Here is a 15,224-nt window from a genome sequence, read left to right as displayed (position 1 = left end):
CAGCAGCTGCATGTGGAGGAGCAGGGAATCGAACCCGGTTCACCAGATTACGAGTCCACCACTCTTAACCACTACACCACACTGGCTGAACATGAAGAGGAAGGAAATGTTTAGCTCTGCTATCATGGGTTGTCTCCATATTTGGAGCAGGCACATCTCCCTATAAGAAGAGTAGCTCTTTGACTTAACTTTCCATGGAATGGTTTGTGTTGTTTTTTAAAGAGCTGCTGGAAAAGGAAGAGTATTACCACATATCCACATGGGCATATTGTGTATCTAAGAAGAATCATGGGTGGGATCCCACCATCCTTCTCACTTTACACTTAGGATGATCTGTAAAACAGGTATTAGTTTGCAGTTTCCACTTAATGAGTAATGAATTCAGTAAACACCCATTGCCTCTGGATCTTGAAGTGAATGTTGGGATTAGATCTGCCCTGGAATATGTAACTCCCTTGATCCTTTTTCCCTGTCAAGGAAATCCTCTTTCAATAAATGTATGATGTTCCTGTTTCACTTGGTATGTTCTCTCCATGATGAAAACGGAAACAGAATATGTGAATATGAGGCCTGTTTCCAATCTTACTATGGTTACAGCTGGGGAGTGGGATAATGCCTAATTTTTTTATAGAGTGCTAAATAATTTTAATGGTACACAAAATTACCCAAAAGAATGTTGAGGCACCCCCCCATTTTGTAGAACAATTTTTAGGCATTTATGATTTTACAATGAATTAAAATATATTAAAAACACCTCACAACAGTCATGACTAAGGTTTTGTGGATTTCCCCCTGGTCTCAGGTTTGTCAACTGTTCCACATCTGGGAAAAATATTACACTGTCAACTTATTTTCTCTCTAATAAATCTCTGTGTTTTTATGAAATTGGAAAATGCTCTGATAGCAAGACTCAATTTTACTACAAAGTAGAAATGTACTCAGTCCATTTAACCCTGCTTGTTTGCAACATTTTAGATCTTCATAGGTACAGGACACGTCCTTGCTATCAAAGTCAACAATATTAAGTTACAGGTCATACTGATTAGGTAACAGCAGAAAGTTGCCCTCTATATTCATAGTTAGAATGTGAGCAATCTCCCACCTTTCAAATCTGGTATATTTTTCTAACGTGCACAGACCCAGGATCAATGAAATAAAACAACCTCTTCTTTCAGTGAATAAAACATTATTATAAGAATTACTTCCTGGTGATATTTAATTGTGTTAAATTAATGGTTTGGTATATACTTGTGTGTAAGCCATTTTGCTAGTGTTTGCACCCTGAAAGACAGTATAAATACATTAAATAGATTTCTATCAACCACAGATATAATTAAATGAGAACTAAGATGGTGATACGTCTTCTGTTTTTGTTTTTTAACTTCCCTAATGCTCTCTCTCTCATACACACACAGAGAGAGAAAGAGAGAGAGAGAGAGAGGGAGAGAGAGAGGGAGAGAGAGAAAATGAAGAAGTGATGAAACACCACTGAACTGTCTGCTTGCTACTACAGTTGCCTTTCCCCTATACTTTGAAGAAAGATAGCAGGAAGGAAAGGGATAATAAATAGCATTCTCAATACATTAATATGCCACATCTTAAAAAAAAAATCATAACATTTTGGGACAGTTGCTAAAATCTACAGCTGATAGTGACCAAGTTTTTCCTTTGTTTATTTCCTTTGCTCATTTCCCATGCTGGAAAGGAGGGCAGGACATATCTGATTGGCAAGCATGCTTATAAAACACGGTTTTATTTTGTGAGAGGAGGTGTTGCCATCAAAGTTTCCACACTGCTGAACAGTTTAATCAGGATGTGCTACTTTAAGAAAAGTATATCAACACAGTGTAACACTACCGTAATGTAGGCCAAACAGTGTGTTCAACCACTGTTAAATTCAAATGTTATGGCCAAACAAGGCAAAGTCTGCTTAATCTTATTGACATGGCAGCAGGGGATAAGGGTGGCGGGGGTTCCTATATGGGGTTCCTCAGCCGGCCATGGGGGTCAAAGAGATTTCCTGCCAAATTTAATTTTTGAATTGGCCAATCACAGCCATTTGCATGGGGGCATGGAACTGGTAATGGATCTGACAGAGCCAGGGTTCAGTCCAGTCCACTGCCACAACATTTAAACCAACTGCACTGGGACCCTTAGACTAAACTGGTGGGGTGGGGACTGGAAGCCTGATGCCAGTGATGCTTCTCCGTCAGCAGAGGCAGGGTGAGTGGTGGCAGCTGCACCCCACTTCATGGGTGGGTCAGCCCTGGGCTTCATTATTCTTATTGGCCTGCTTCTCCCAAATCACTCTTTTCTGGTTTCAGGGATCCAGTGTTGGCTACCCCAAATGCGCAGGGATGTTTTAAAAAATGCTTGTATGATACTGATTTATAAACTGAAAACGCTGGTAAACTCTGACCTAGTATTGAGGTTCATTAAATCAAATGCATCATTAAATTGGATCTTTTTATCATGTTTATTCTGACACTGATATAGGTGAATGAGAAGGAGAGATTCTTAATATTGTTTATGAGCTGATGTAACTTGAATGCCTAGTGCAATATTTGGGTTTGAAGATGGGAAAATACTACTTTATGGAAAATGGAAGAGTTGGCTGTTGTAGTGGAGTGAATGTTTTGAATAATTTAGTTAACTGTTAGCCAGCAAATTTGAAGTCCTTTCCCTTTACTCTCTTTCTTTTCCTTCCTTCCTTTTACCCCTTGCCTTTTATCTGTTGTATTAAAAAAGCTTCAACAAAAAAATCAGGGGGTGGGATGGGACCTAGTGCGTGAAATGGTTTCTGTTTAGATTGCTCTAAATACTTTCCTCTACTCTAATCCATTTGAAGGACTATGAAAATAAAAACAATTGTAGGTAAGTGTAAGCAAGCTCAACTTCATGTCTCTGGGTTGTAGGCAACACTAAACAAGCAAGAGTTTCATTCTAACACCAGGACTTCCCATTCATCTCTCCTGCCTGTGTCCCCTACCCCAAAATCTGCTCTGGAGGTGCCCCAACCCTCTGGAGTAGATTTTGAGGGTGCATGGTGGGATGCAGGGGAATGGAGATGAGGGGGAAGTTCCATTGCACAATTTGACATTTATTGCATGATGAGAACAGCAGCGTTGGGTGCAACGCTATATTCAGATAGTCCCCCCCCCCTTATTTTTTTGAGCATCTGATGTAAGGAAGAGTGTCATTTAATGCAAAAACTCACATACCAATTAGTCTAATAAAATTAGTCCGGATACCAACTAGTCTAATAAAAGGCTATATTTTTTCTAAAAAATAACCAGTAGGAAATATTTTGTCCATTAGCTCATTTGATTAGCATGACAAAGTTGAGTTACCAAAAAACTTTGCTATACCATTTCTGTTACACAAACATTTCCAACCTACCTTTGTGATAATGCTTGCCCATTACCCGCTAGCTAACAGGAAATGTTTTCCCCATTTCTGGCACTGGAAAGGAACATATGTGACTTGAACTCATGCTAGGAATCATTGCCAGAAAGGGAGAAAGCAAGCAATGTCTCAAAAACAATGTTATGTTTTCCTTGTCTAACAGGGGGTCTTGTAAGAATCTCTAGATGAAACAAAATGGGGCTAGAGTTTGCAGCTGAACTAACACCCTCTACTGTGCTTTCTCTGAGTAACATAATAAAGTCATAGTATTATGATGGGCCATTTCTCAAAAAAGGGCCTCTTTTGATCCCTGCTGATTGCTGTCTTGAGGACTGTATAAGTCAAACTATTTAGAGCTTAAATTGCAGGAAAATACAGCTGGAATGCATAACATCAATATTAAGCACCCAACTTGGAGACAGAATAGGTCATCATCTGTATTGCTTCCATCCCTAAAAAAATAAAAAATAAAATTGGCTGATTGTATACAGCAAGTGAACACATCATCTACTGCTAAACAACTGTCCTTATCGTTCCAGTAGACTTCTGAATTAGCACAGCAAGTAGAAATCAAAAGCAGTAATTTAAAACTGAAAATTATACTGTAGGTTAAAAACAATCTTTTACAAGCTCCTCAAATAAGTGCAATTTAAATGTTAGTGATTCAAGATATCAAGATATTCAAGATATCAAGATCAAGAGGGGCAGGCGAGAGGAAGCACGTACTGTAGGCAGCAGGTTAGAGGGGCAGCAAAACAGCATCCTGAGTGGGACAGAAAGAAGAAAGGAATGACCAGGTTCTTTATTCAAATAAACCAAAATAGCACAGGCCTAGTGATGCCAGCAATTCTTCCCGGTAAGTCTTGTCCCAATGAGGCAGTTATGAGGACTGAAGGTCCCCACCTTCCCACAGCTGCTTAAGTCATCTCCTCTCCAGGGTTTTTCCAAAGCAACTGGAGACTGAGTCTGTGCGCAACCAATCTCTCCTCTGCTCTTTTAATTTCTCTGTATGTTCTGGGAGACCAGGGGGTAGGGAAGCTGGTCAGTGCAGGAGGGGGAAGACTCCCTGGATTCTTCAGCAGCCTGCCACCTCTCTGTCTCCTGGCCCCCCTCCTCTCCAGCCTCTGAATCAGGGTGGCTTTCTGGCCCAGCTTCTTCCTGCTCACTAAATCCTCTTCAGCTTCTGACACTTCCTCCTCCCAGTCTGCTCCCTCTTCACTCCACCACCAATCCCTGAGATTTGAACCTTTTTTCCCTTGAGGGTTCCCCCATCAGGTGCCTCCCACCACTCCTCTGCATCCAGCCCGTCCATGAAAACCACTGACACTTGAACAACAATGAACCACAACATTTCTAACTTATACGAGAGAAACTGTTATATCCACTTATAAAAGATGAATGCTTTTATTGCTCTTAAGCATACTTAGTCAGCCATACAATGCACTGAATTTGGGTGTGCCATTGCCACTCCTACTCCACCAGTAGGATGGTGACCCAGCAGCAAGCCATAGTTGTTGGTACCCACCCAAGCTATTCTCTTGAGTACTTTGTTCACTCATTTGCAGGGAGAACCAGATGCTAGTAAATGTTCATTAGAAAACACCTTCCAGCCCACAATCATCTATGCACCTGGCTTCACCCTGCATCCTAAAGTCCAAGCCTGAACCATTCAAAGCTTTATTCAGCCCCATTATTCTCATTTCTTCTTCACTGACGTAATACTAAATGCTCTATGAAAATTGCACTGAGAATGCTTGCTTACAATGTACATAGATGAGTATGTATGCAGTTTCCTGCCCAATCTGCCTGCAGACCACTTGGGATGAGCTGTATCTCTAAAGTAATCTTGCAGCAAACTGTGTGATAAGAAACCCATTATGAATTCCATACGTGAATTTTGTATGTGGAGAAAAACTACAACTTCTGTCTTTTGTAGATAACAGCATCATTTCATTTAAATTTGGAGGGGTGGGGGTGGGGGGATGAAAGCTGAAAATCCCCAGGCTCCAAATGCCTTGTATGGAGATTATAATCTATATAACAAAATAGTTCTGAACTCTTTTTGTTTTACTTTATCATCATCATCATCACCATCAGCAGCAGCTTACTGGCACTGAGGAGAACCCTCAGGTTAATTTAGCAAGCAACTGTATCTGACTGCAACTTGGATTAACATACAAGACCCAGTCTGAGTCCACTTTAACTGTGGCTCAAGTGTTCAGCTACTAGGAAATAAAGCACTGGATTACTGTATTTTTATGTATTATTCGTGTCAAGAGCATCTCCTCTTTTGAGGCAGCTCCGCTTTTCTTTGGAATCCGCTTAGCTGTTTTTGAATTTGTTGTTTAACATATAGACCTCCAAAGGTTACCTTCTACTAGTTCCCATGCATTTTGTCACTGCCTTCATGTTGGTTGGTTGTGGGCTTATCCACACTTACCTCTTGCCCTATTCTTTCCAGGTACATGTCTGAGCTTGAAAGATTCATGTCCAAGTGGTTTTGTCCCATCCCCCCGAGCTTGTCCCGCCAAAACCCACTCTTTAGTGCTCAATCGGAGCAAACATCATTTCAGGCTTTCTGTGGATTGGTGTTTGTTCTGACTGAGTACTAGAGAGCGGGTTTTGTGGGGAAAGCTCTGGAGCAAAAAAAAGGGCACTTGGATATGGAGCGTTAAAGCACGGACTGGACTTGGAAAGGTAAGTGTAGATAAGCTCTGTGTTGTACTCAATACAAGCAACTTCTATTTGTTTTCTTCTGTACTGCTGAAACCGTTATCAGTCCTCTTTTCTCAAGCTCTCCCAAGTTGCCCCAGAGCCATGATTTTCCACAGTCATAATCTCCCATCAATACGCTTGACAGGAACTCAGTAGAGCTGAATTCCGAATTCCAAGCAGAATTGTGGGATACATTATTCAAAAGTGATTGCATAATCACCAGCCACCTTGGGAACTTTAGGATGGAACTTTAGAATGACTATTTTAAGAGATGCTTTTCTCTTTTATACAATGAAGGTGACCAACTCTGCAATTTGAAGAGGAAAACTGACATTGGAAGGGGGTGTGTTTTTAAATCCTTTCCTCTGTGAAAAATGCACTGCTTAAGCTTTTCTTGTTAATCACTGCTGAGGAGACCCCCTCTCCCCCTCAAGTGGGAAAGCAGCTTGGGGAAATGTGATCTTTAGCAGGAAAATGGTATAGGGTAAAATGTTAAGCTCCCCTGTGCTTTATCCTACTCTTCAAATTGCAGCCTCATCACCTACATTTTATTAAAATAAAGGTGTGTCTAAAAATTTACATACTATGTGTGCTGTCTGGACCAACACATTCAAGTATAGACACTTGTTTTGCCAGTACACAGTTAGCTTTTCTGTGGTATTGAAAGTATTTATTCAAATCCAAAGCTGAACATATGGATATTAAAGATTTTATTAGTTTGTGACTTTTCAGCTTGGGGAGATATTCAGCCTTTACAAGAGTTTTTTTAGCAAAAAGGCATAACTTCAAAAGTAATAAAACATAACTACTTTCTCAAGTTGAATTCCCACGTGTCTTTTCAATTATTGGAGAAGAACTTTGTAAATTCCCATTCCATCTTCCAAATGGGCACAAAAACTCTAGAGCAAGTTTTGATTAGCATCTGCATTGTGCTACTGTATTGCAAAGGCAGCTCCAAAGGCCCTCTGGGTAGCTACATACAGTGTTATAAAGAGTTGAGTGAAGCTGCTAAAGTCAACAAGAGTATTACACTATTAATAAATATCCAGGCAGTTTTTTTGGGGGGGGGTGGAGCTTAAATTTTATAATCAGTATTTTATGACTGCTACAGATGTCCTGTATTTTTAAAAACAATTTTTATAGAGATTTCATTGTAAGTTTGTGATGCAATATTGTTGGATTGTTTTTATATATCTTGCACACTACCCTAGGATTCTATAAATCATTCTATGAATCAAGGGTGACTTAAAATTCAATAAATAAGTTCACATGCATTGCAATGGCAAATTGCTACCAATTTAAAACATAGAACTCTTCTTATTTTAGTGGCTATCACTGTGAATACTCCCCACCCCCACAAATCCATAAACACATACATACTGCTAGGTGTATGCAAACTATATAATACGTTGTGGTTTTATGGTAAAATGCTTTATGAAAGAGAGGAAAATACCCGAAACAGTTTAATTGCTTGCCAACCCCATGAACACAGACTGTTGACTTCCTGAGATAAATGACTGCTTAATATTTCATAAAGACCAACCTGTTCAATGTTGGGTAATATGCAACACACTGAACTAAATGAGAAAGACAGAAATGTCAAAAAAAGAGAAAAGGAAAAAAGACTATTTGGGCTCTTTTATAGCACAGACAATTCAAAGAGAAAAATGTGGAAGAGTAGCAGTGCACGTTACTGTCTCTCCATGAACTTCTGAAAAGATAAACTTTTATCTCTTTAAACAATATTATTCCACCACCTTTCTCCTGTTTGCTGTATGTACACATATATCATTCCGAGAGCTCAGGGGAAATAGCAGTATTATACAATCTGAAGAAAATTTTAAACAAGATACACTTAATTAGTTGAAAAGTCTGAAATAGAATACCAGATAGGAATAGACTTTACATTTCCAATGCACTAAAATCATGTTGTAGCTAATAAATATTTGACATTTTTGTTAGAGAGTCTTATGACAACACAGGCCATATTTCACCCTGTTTACAGAGTTTCTCATAAAACTTTTACCTGGTCATGAATTTTAACTAAGGTTGTGTCAGAACCTTTAACCACAGTCACCCTTTCAATTTTTACGTTTTCAATTTTTGTTATACTTACAGTGCAATCCAAAGCTTGTTTACTTGGAAATATCCCAATGTGCTAAATGGGACTACTCCCTAGTAAATGTTTGTCAGATTGCAGCCTTACAGTATTAAAAAGCTGTGAAAAATAAAACCTAGGCATCAGTATGGTTTTCTCTTGTCTTGATAATTTTCATAGATTATCTCAATGACTTCTCAATTAATTTAACAAGCAGCTGTCTTACATTCTGTTTTGCTATACTGTGAAAAACAGCAGTTGGGGTGGAGGTGGGAGGATGATTTCCATGTACACACTCTAACCAAGCATTAAATGTTTAGTTTTACTAGAAAATTATATATGTATTAATACAGTATACTAACCCATATCAAAGACATAGTTTAGACACTAGCAAGGCACCTCATATAAATGCAAACTTGATTTACAGCATTAATTTTTTTAAAAAAATAATGTATAATTATTACCTTCCTGCCTCACATATAGCCTCTAATACATCACATAGCTCTCTCTCTCTCTCTCTCTCTCTCTCTCTCTATTTACATTTTAATCAGTAGCTGCAATGCACTTGAAAACTATGTTATAAGGGGGTGCTTCCTCTTCTACCAACATGACTTGGGGATAAAGCGAATCCATTCACAGAAAAAGCAGGATCATGACCTAGAAATGAACCTTCTCCTGGAAAATGGGCAGGTATAATATTTTAGAAAATAAAAATGCTTTGCTTTCTCATATTAATTGCTTGGGGTTTAAGAATAAATATAGTTTGGTAAGAAATATAAATGAATAAATTATCCTACGTCTTTTAAATCAACCAAGTAAAAGGAAACTCACCAGAAGTGACTCAGAATGAGCATATATACTTAATTGACTAAATGCAAATAAGAAGCAGGAACATGAGCTCAGAATCAATGGGAGCAATCTAAATAAACTGCACCAGCTGCAACGACAGGCATGTTTATTTCTAGAAAGGAGCTTATTACAACATAGTGAAACAAGCTGTAAAATCCTGTTAATCTGTATTGCTGAGAAGTACAGTGCTCTAGAAAATACAGCTTTCTCTTCCCTTCAGGAAAAAAAAATGAAGTCTGTTTTCTCCAGTGTTGAACACAACAGAAGGACATTTGCCGGCCGGGCTGGGGTGGGGGGAGGGAGATGCTAAAATATAGAAAGCAGCTATTATTCTGCTTCTGTCCAATGCATGCAAAACAAACAGAATTTAACAAGATTTCTCTGCTATGCTGGTTCTTTAAATTATATCCCTAGCAAATGCTACTGCTGCAGTAACTTCCTGCACTGCATCATTCACTTACCTCTGACTTCATTGTTCCACAGGCCATGAAAAAAAAGAATCAAACATCCAGGTGGAGCTGTGTCATAGTTTCCCTTTGCAGTGGATACGGAAGAACAACAGTAGATGAGAAAAAACAAACCCTCTACTAGTTCTCATAGGAGGATGAAGCTGGGTCAGTGCCTCGTTGTGGAGCAGAGTGCAGGGCTCTTTGCCGATAGATGCTCTGTACTGATCAGCAAATTTACCTAACACTGTTAGGGTGTGCTGGACCTCTTCTATCTCTGCTCAGCAGCTTTCAAAGCCACTGTAACCCAAGTAATACCTAATCTCTACAATGCTTCTGACTGTCAGAACAATCCCATTGGAAGGTCAGTGGCCCTTTGCAGCTTAAGAGGAAGAATGTGGATGTGAGTGACTGTGTGAGGGCACATGTGTGCAAGCACATGAATGTATCTGTGTGCACATATACATGCAGTACTGAACTAGTAAACTTGGAATATATGTGCTTCATTGCAGACGAGCAAAAGCATGTTAATTCCTCACACTCAACATGTTAATGGAAGCTAGGATTGCATACACCTATACAGTGTAAGCAAAAGGTAACATTGTTAATACAGCATTTTTATTTTATTTTACTTGTTTCCCCATATAGTCTCCTATTCTCCAGCTGCCTCTGCGCCCTCCCCCCAAAATATCATAAATTCAAAATAGACCAGGACGCAACAACGAAGGCTACAACAAGAGTATGCCTCTTTTCATATGACACTGAAAAGTATATTTGACACATTTCACACTGTTTGTGATGTGTTTGATTAATAAAATGTAGAACATCAGATGGTGCATTCTTCTCTACGTAGGTTTTACAGTGATTTTACAGATAGATTTAAATATAACCAACTTAAGCCACATGATTTCAAAAACTGTGAGTCCCTGCTGTGCAATTATGTTTGTTTATTTGGGACCGCCCCCCAATCAAATTCCAGAGACATAAGCAACAGCAAACACTATACAAAACAGCTGCCATTTTCATGTCCAATCTCTTGTGGGAATTCAGGTGTTCACATACAGAATTCAATGGCATTTGGGGAGAGCCTTCTCAGCAATAGCATCCTGGCTGTTGAATGCACTCTCTTTGCAGGTTAGGCTGGCACCAACACTGTAGTTTTAGACGTAAATCAGTGTGCTTTGTGGTTATATTTTGAATTAACAGGTTACTGAGATGTCATCAACAAAATTACAAAATTTTAAATTCTGCATTTGTACCAGTAACTTGCCCTGTATCCTGATAAACAAGTAAATTAATATTTCACACACACAGCCTTTTACCATGAGTACCATGTGTCATCTATGTAATATAAATGCAGGCAACTTTATAATTGAGCTTCAAACTCTGGCATGGTTTAGGGCATATCTGTACGATAAGGGCTATCACCGCTGCTCATTTACAATTCCGAAAATCCTATGGCCCCTAAGAATTATGCTAAATCTACTCTGCCCATGCTCTATAAATGGAACAACAAGCCTCTTAGATGGCAGCACATCTGTTTACAACATGGTTTACTGAATATTTTAAACTTACTGTTGGTACCTGCTGCTCAAAATATTACTGATTGACAATGCACCTGGTCACTCTAGAACTCTGATGGAGTTGTATAATGAGATTAATGTTGTTTTCATGCCTGCTGACTCTATATCCATTCTGCAGACCATGGATCAAGGCACAATTTCAACTTTCAAGACTTATTACTTAAGAAATGCATTTTATAAGGCTATAGCTGCCATGGATAGTGATTCCTCTAGTAGGTGCTGGGTGAAGTAAATTGAATAATAATGTCTCATGCTGGATTGAAAACCTTCTAGAAAGGATTCACCATTCTAGATGCCATTAAGAACATTTGTGTTTCATGGGAGGAGGTCAAAATATCAAGATTAACAGGAGTTTGGAAGAATTTGATTCCAACCCTCCTAGATGTGGGTTAAGTGGTTCAAGACTTCAGTGAAGGAAGTAACTGCAGGTGTGGTGAAAATAGCAAGAAAATTATAATTAGAAATGGAACCTGAAAATGTGAATGAACTGCAGCAGTTTCATGATAAAATTTTAATTGATGAGGAGTGACTTCTTTCGGATGAGCAAAGAAAGCAGTTTTTTGAGATAGAACCTACGCCTGGTGAAGATGTTGTGAACATTGTTGAAATGACAACAAAGGATTTAGAATATTACATAAACTTAGTTGATAAAGTAGCAGCAGGGTTTGAGAGGACTGACAGCCTCAAACGCTACAGAGAAATATTTTGTGAAAGGAAGTGTCAATCGATGCAGCAAACTTCATTGCTGGCTTATTTTAAGGATTTGCCACAGCCATCCCGAGCCTTCAGCAGCCACGCCCTGATCAGTCAGCAGCCATCAACGTTAGCAAAATGTATACAATTTGCTGAAGGCTCAGGTAATGATTAGCACTTTTTTTAAAGCAATAAAGTATTTTTTAATTAAGGTATGCACATTTTTTAAAAAACCAAAATGCTATTGCACACTTAATAGACTACAGTATTGTGCAAACAAAACTTTTATATGCATGGGGAAACAAAAAAAATAAAAATGTGTGACTTGCTTTATTGCAATATTCACTTTATTGCAATATTCACTTTACTGTGGTGGTCTGGAACTGAATCCACAATATTTCCGAGGTATGCCTGTACAGTGGTACCTCTGGTTACGTATTTAATTCATTCCGGAGGTCCGTTCTTAACCTGAAACTGTTCTTAACCTGAAGCACAACTTTAGCTAATGAGGCCTCCCATGGCTGCGGTGCCGCAGCCGCACGATTTCTGTGCTCATCCTGAAGCAAAGTTCTTAAACCGAGGTATTATTTCTGGGTTAGCAGAGTCTGTAACCTGAAGCATATGTAACCTGAATCGTATGTAACCAGAGGTACCACAGTACTTGTTTCTGGACTTTATTGCTTCTGGCAACATTGCAAGAGGGAGGGTTCACATAATTTAATATTCCCTGTTACAAAAAGATCAGGGAGAACAATTCCAGGACAGCTACTTCACTGAAGGTCAGCTCTCTATGTGTATGGAGAAACAATAAATCATGTAGTCCACCCACCTGTAACCTAAAGCTGCGTAGTCCAGATATACCTTTACCGATCTTCCAGTTCTCAGAATTAGACCTAGACTGGGGACTTGCCATTTCTGAGAATTAAGCCCAAGACTGCAGAGAGAGTTACTAATACACTGGACAGACAATGGCTGGCTTGACAGATCACCAAATATGAACAGGAATTCTGCTAATACAAGCCTTTTTCATAAACAGATAGATAGATGATAGATAGATAGATGATAGATAGATAGATAGATAGATAGATCAGCTTCTGAAATACGTTTGGTGGTACCTGTCAGGGAACTGCCATCGGAACTAGAGGAGGAGGCGAGGCTCCACAGCGATGCTGGAGAGGGGCCAAGCAGGGAGAGAGGCAGGTCTCCGGCTGGGGAAGAAAATCAGCGCAACACCAGGGATAGAGGGGGGCCAATGGGGGAAGCAGAGAGGAGGCTCCAGGACTCTTCGCAGGAGACCAGCGAGGAGAGCACAGGTCCTCCGCTGCCCACACCCAGCCTGCGCAGAAGACTTCCGCGCAGGGAAAGTAGGCGGCGACTTGGCGTCAAAGAACTTCTTTCCTGGAAGAGGTTCAAGAAACGCCCACTGATGGATTCTGCTAGTGACTGAACAGCCACGGAGTGGATGGCTGTCCAGACAGAAACGCTTTAACCAGGCAACCTAGCCCAGAGCGGCGGTAACTTACGCACAAGCAACCCCTAAAGCCATTACAGTACCCAAAGAATTAACAGTTCAGCTGACCACAGAAATACTCAAACCCACATGGAAGTGTTTTACTTTTAAAGGTTCCTCAAGCGGTTTAGCTCCCTTACAATTTGGGGCATCAGCAGGATAGATGCCCTAATGTCACTGTTTGCTGAATGTTTTATGTACCCCAATACTGAATTTGTTGGTAATTTTTTTTAAAAAAATAATATTTATTACTTTTAAAGATTACAGAAAAGGAAAAGAAAAAGAAAAAAGACAAAAGAGAAAAAACAAAAAGAGAAAAAAAACAATACAATACAATATATAAACAATACAAAACACAACCTAAACACATTAAACTAAACTAAACAAAACCCTAACCCACCTTAACCCTAAACAAAACAAAACAATAACCATTTAAAAACATACATCACACCTTTTCCATACTCTATCTTTCATTCCCTTGTTTCCTCGACTTCCTCTCACCTCCCTTTTTGTTTCAGCAAATCCTTTCCATCTTTCTCTATTTTCTGTCATATTATAAATATCTTGACATATTTTTTATCATTAAAACTAAAATACTTATATATGCTTAACTCCTTATAACATTTCTAGCTAAGGCCATAAAATTTCTTTCCACCATTTTTCTATCATTCATTAATTTTACAGTATTTCTATATATATAAACTTTAAATTCTCTAATCTTCTTCCACCATCTCCTCTCCCTGGTTTCGGATTCTGCCAGTCCTTTCCGTCAATTCCATATAGTCCATCAACCTGGAGATCTTATGTCCGAGGCTCTTAACTCTTTTCCAGGTCCCTTCTGCAGGTCTTCTTCATATTCTTTAATGCCAAAGAGCAGATCTCGGGAAGACTCCAACCTAACAATACTTTTATTCCTTCCAGGCAGGTCAGCCAAATTTCCATGGTTGAAGCTGAGGTCTATAAGATGTTTCATGACATGTTTCGAAATTCCTCCAAATCCAAAGGCCCCCAGAACTCCAATCTCCTCCAGACCCAAGTCCATGTCCCAAAAGTCAGTTAATCCCTGCATAGAGGAATCTTTCCAACTTTCCTTCTTCCGTCCAAGCCGGGATCCAATCCTCAAAATCTGGCTTTTTCTAGATTCAATCATAGAAGGCCTCAACTTATAATCCTCAATTTGCTTCTGTAAGACTGAGGATCCCGCTTGTATTACTTTAGGCTCAACAACCACAGCTTTCTCTTTCTCCTCCACAATTTGTCCTGCCAAAGTAGATTCTTGTACCAAGTCCTGAATTATTTCTGTGTTGGTGCTCACTTTTTGACTCCAATTAGTCACTTTTTGATCCAAGTTGTCAATTTTAAAAGACATGTCATCCGTCTTCTTATGAAGCTGTTCCAGCGAGTAGCTTGTCTTGCATAATACCGTCGCAATGGCTTCTCCTGTCAACATTTTGAGTGGTCCAAGGTCAATCTCTGGTTCTCACAATTACTTATCTTGCAGCTGGTGATTCCCCAGTTGCACTCCTGTGACAGTTTCAAAAACTCCCTCTAGAGGGAAACAGTCTCCACTTGTATCAATCCTTTCAGACACAATTCAAGCCATAAAAATAGTTTCAATTTCCAGTTACTTTTCCTCCTTTTTAAACACAGAAGAGGACAATGGAAACAGTATCTTTCTCTTATTTAACTATCTGTCAAAAATGTTTTGTTCGCAGTCAATGAACTCTCCCAAAACTTCACTCCTTCTGGCAGCCCTTTCCAGGTTCGGAGCAGTGGTAATTTGGTTTTTCACTCTCTCCTGCAGGCTCGCTAAGTCCAAAATTTCCCCCCCTCTTCTCCTGCTTCCAAGGGGGGTTTTGTAGTTTTAACCGATGAAAATTTAATCCTTTGCCAAAAGCTTTCAAAGACTGTAGCTTATAACGTCT

At 39.4% G+C, this 15,224-nt stretch overlaps 1 protein-coding gene across 19 annotated transcripts in view; it reads right to left on the bottom strand.

Annotated features, from left to right (window-relative positions):
• Nucleotides 1-15,224, bottom strand: part of IQSEC1 (IQ motif and Sec7 domain ArfGEF 1) — a 311,515-nt gene that overhangs the window by 95,048 nt on the left and 201,243 nt on the right. Inside the window, exon 1 of one of the 19 annotated variants that reach the window (XM_083602929.1) lies at nt 9,529-9,673. The exons of the other annotated variants lie outside the window; for them this stretch is intronic. The gene's annotated coding sequence lies outside the window, so the exon portion shown is untranslated. Of the gene's footprint in view, nt 1-9,528; nt 9,674-15,224 lie in introns of those variants that run through there. 19 annotated transcript variants of the gene reach the window in all.

The sequence above is a fragment of the Podarcis filfolensis genome (assembly GCF_964270895.1).
Source record: "Podarcis filfolensis genome assembly, chromosome: 2".
Classification (NCBI taxonomy): domain Eukaryota; kingdom Metazoa; phylum Chordata; class Lepidosauria; order Squamata; family Lacertidae; genus Podarcis; species Podarcis filfolensis.
The sequence above is the reverse complement of the archived record's forward strand: the minus strand, read 5'-3'. Positions and strand labels throughout refer to the sequence as shown.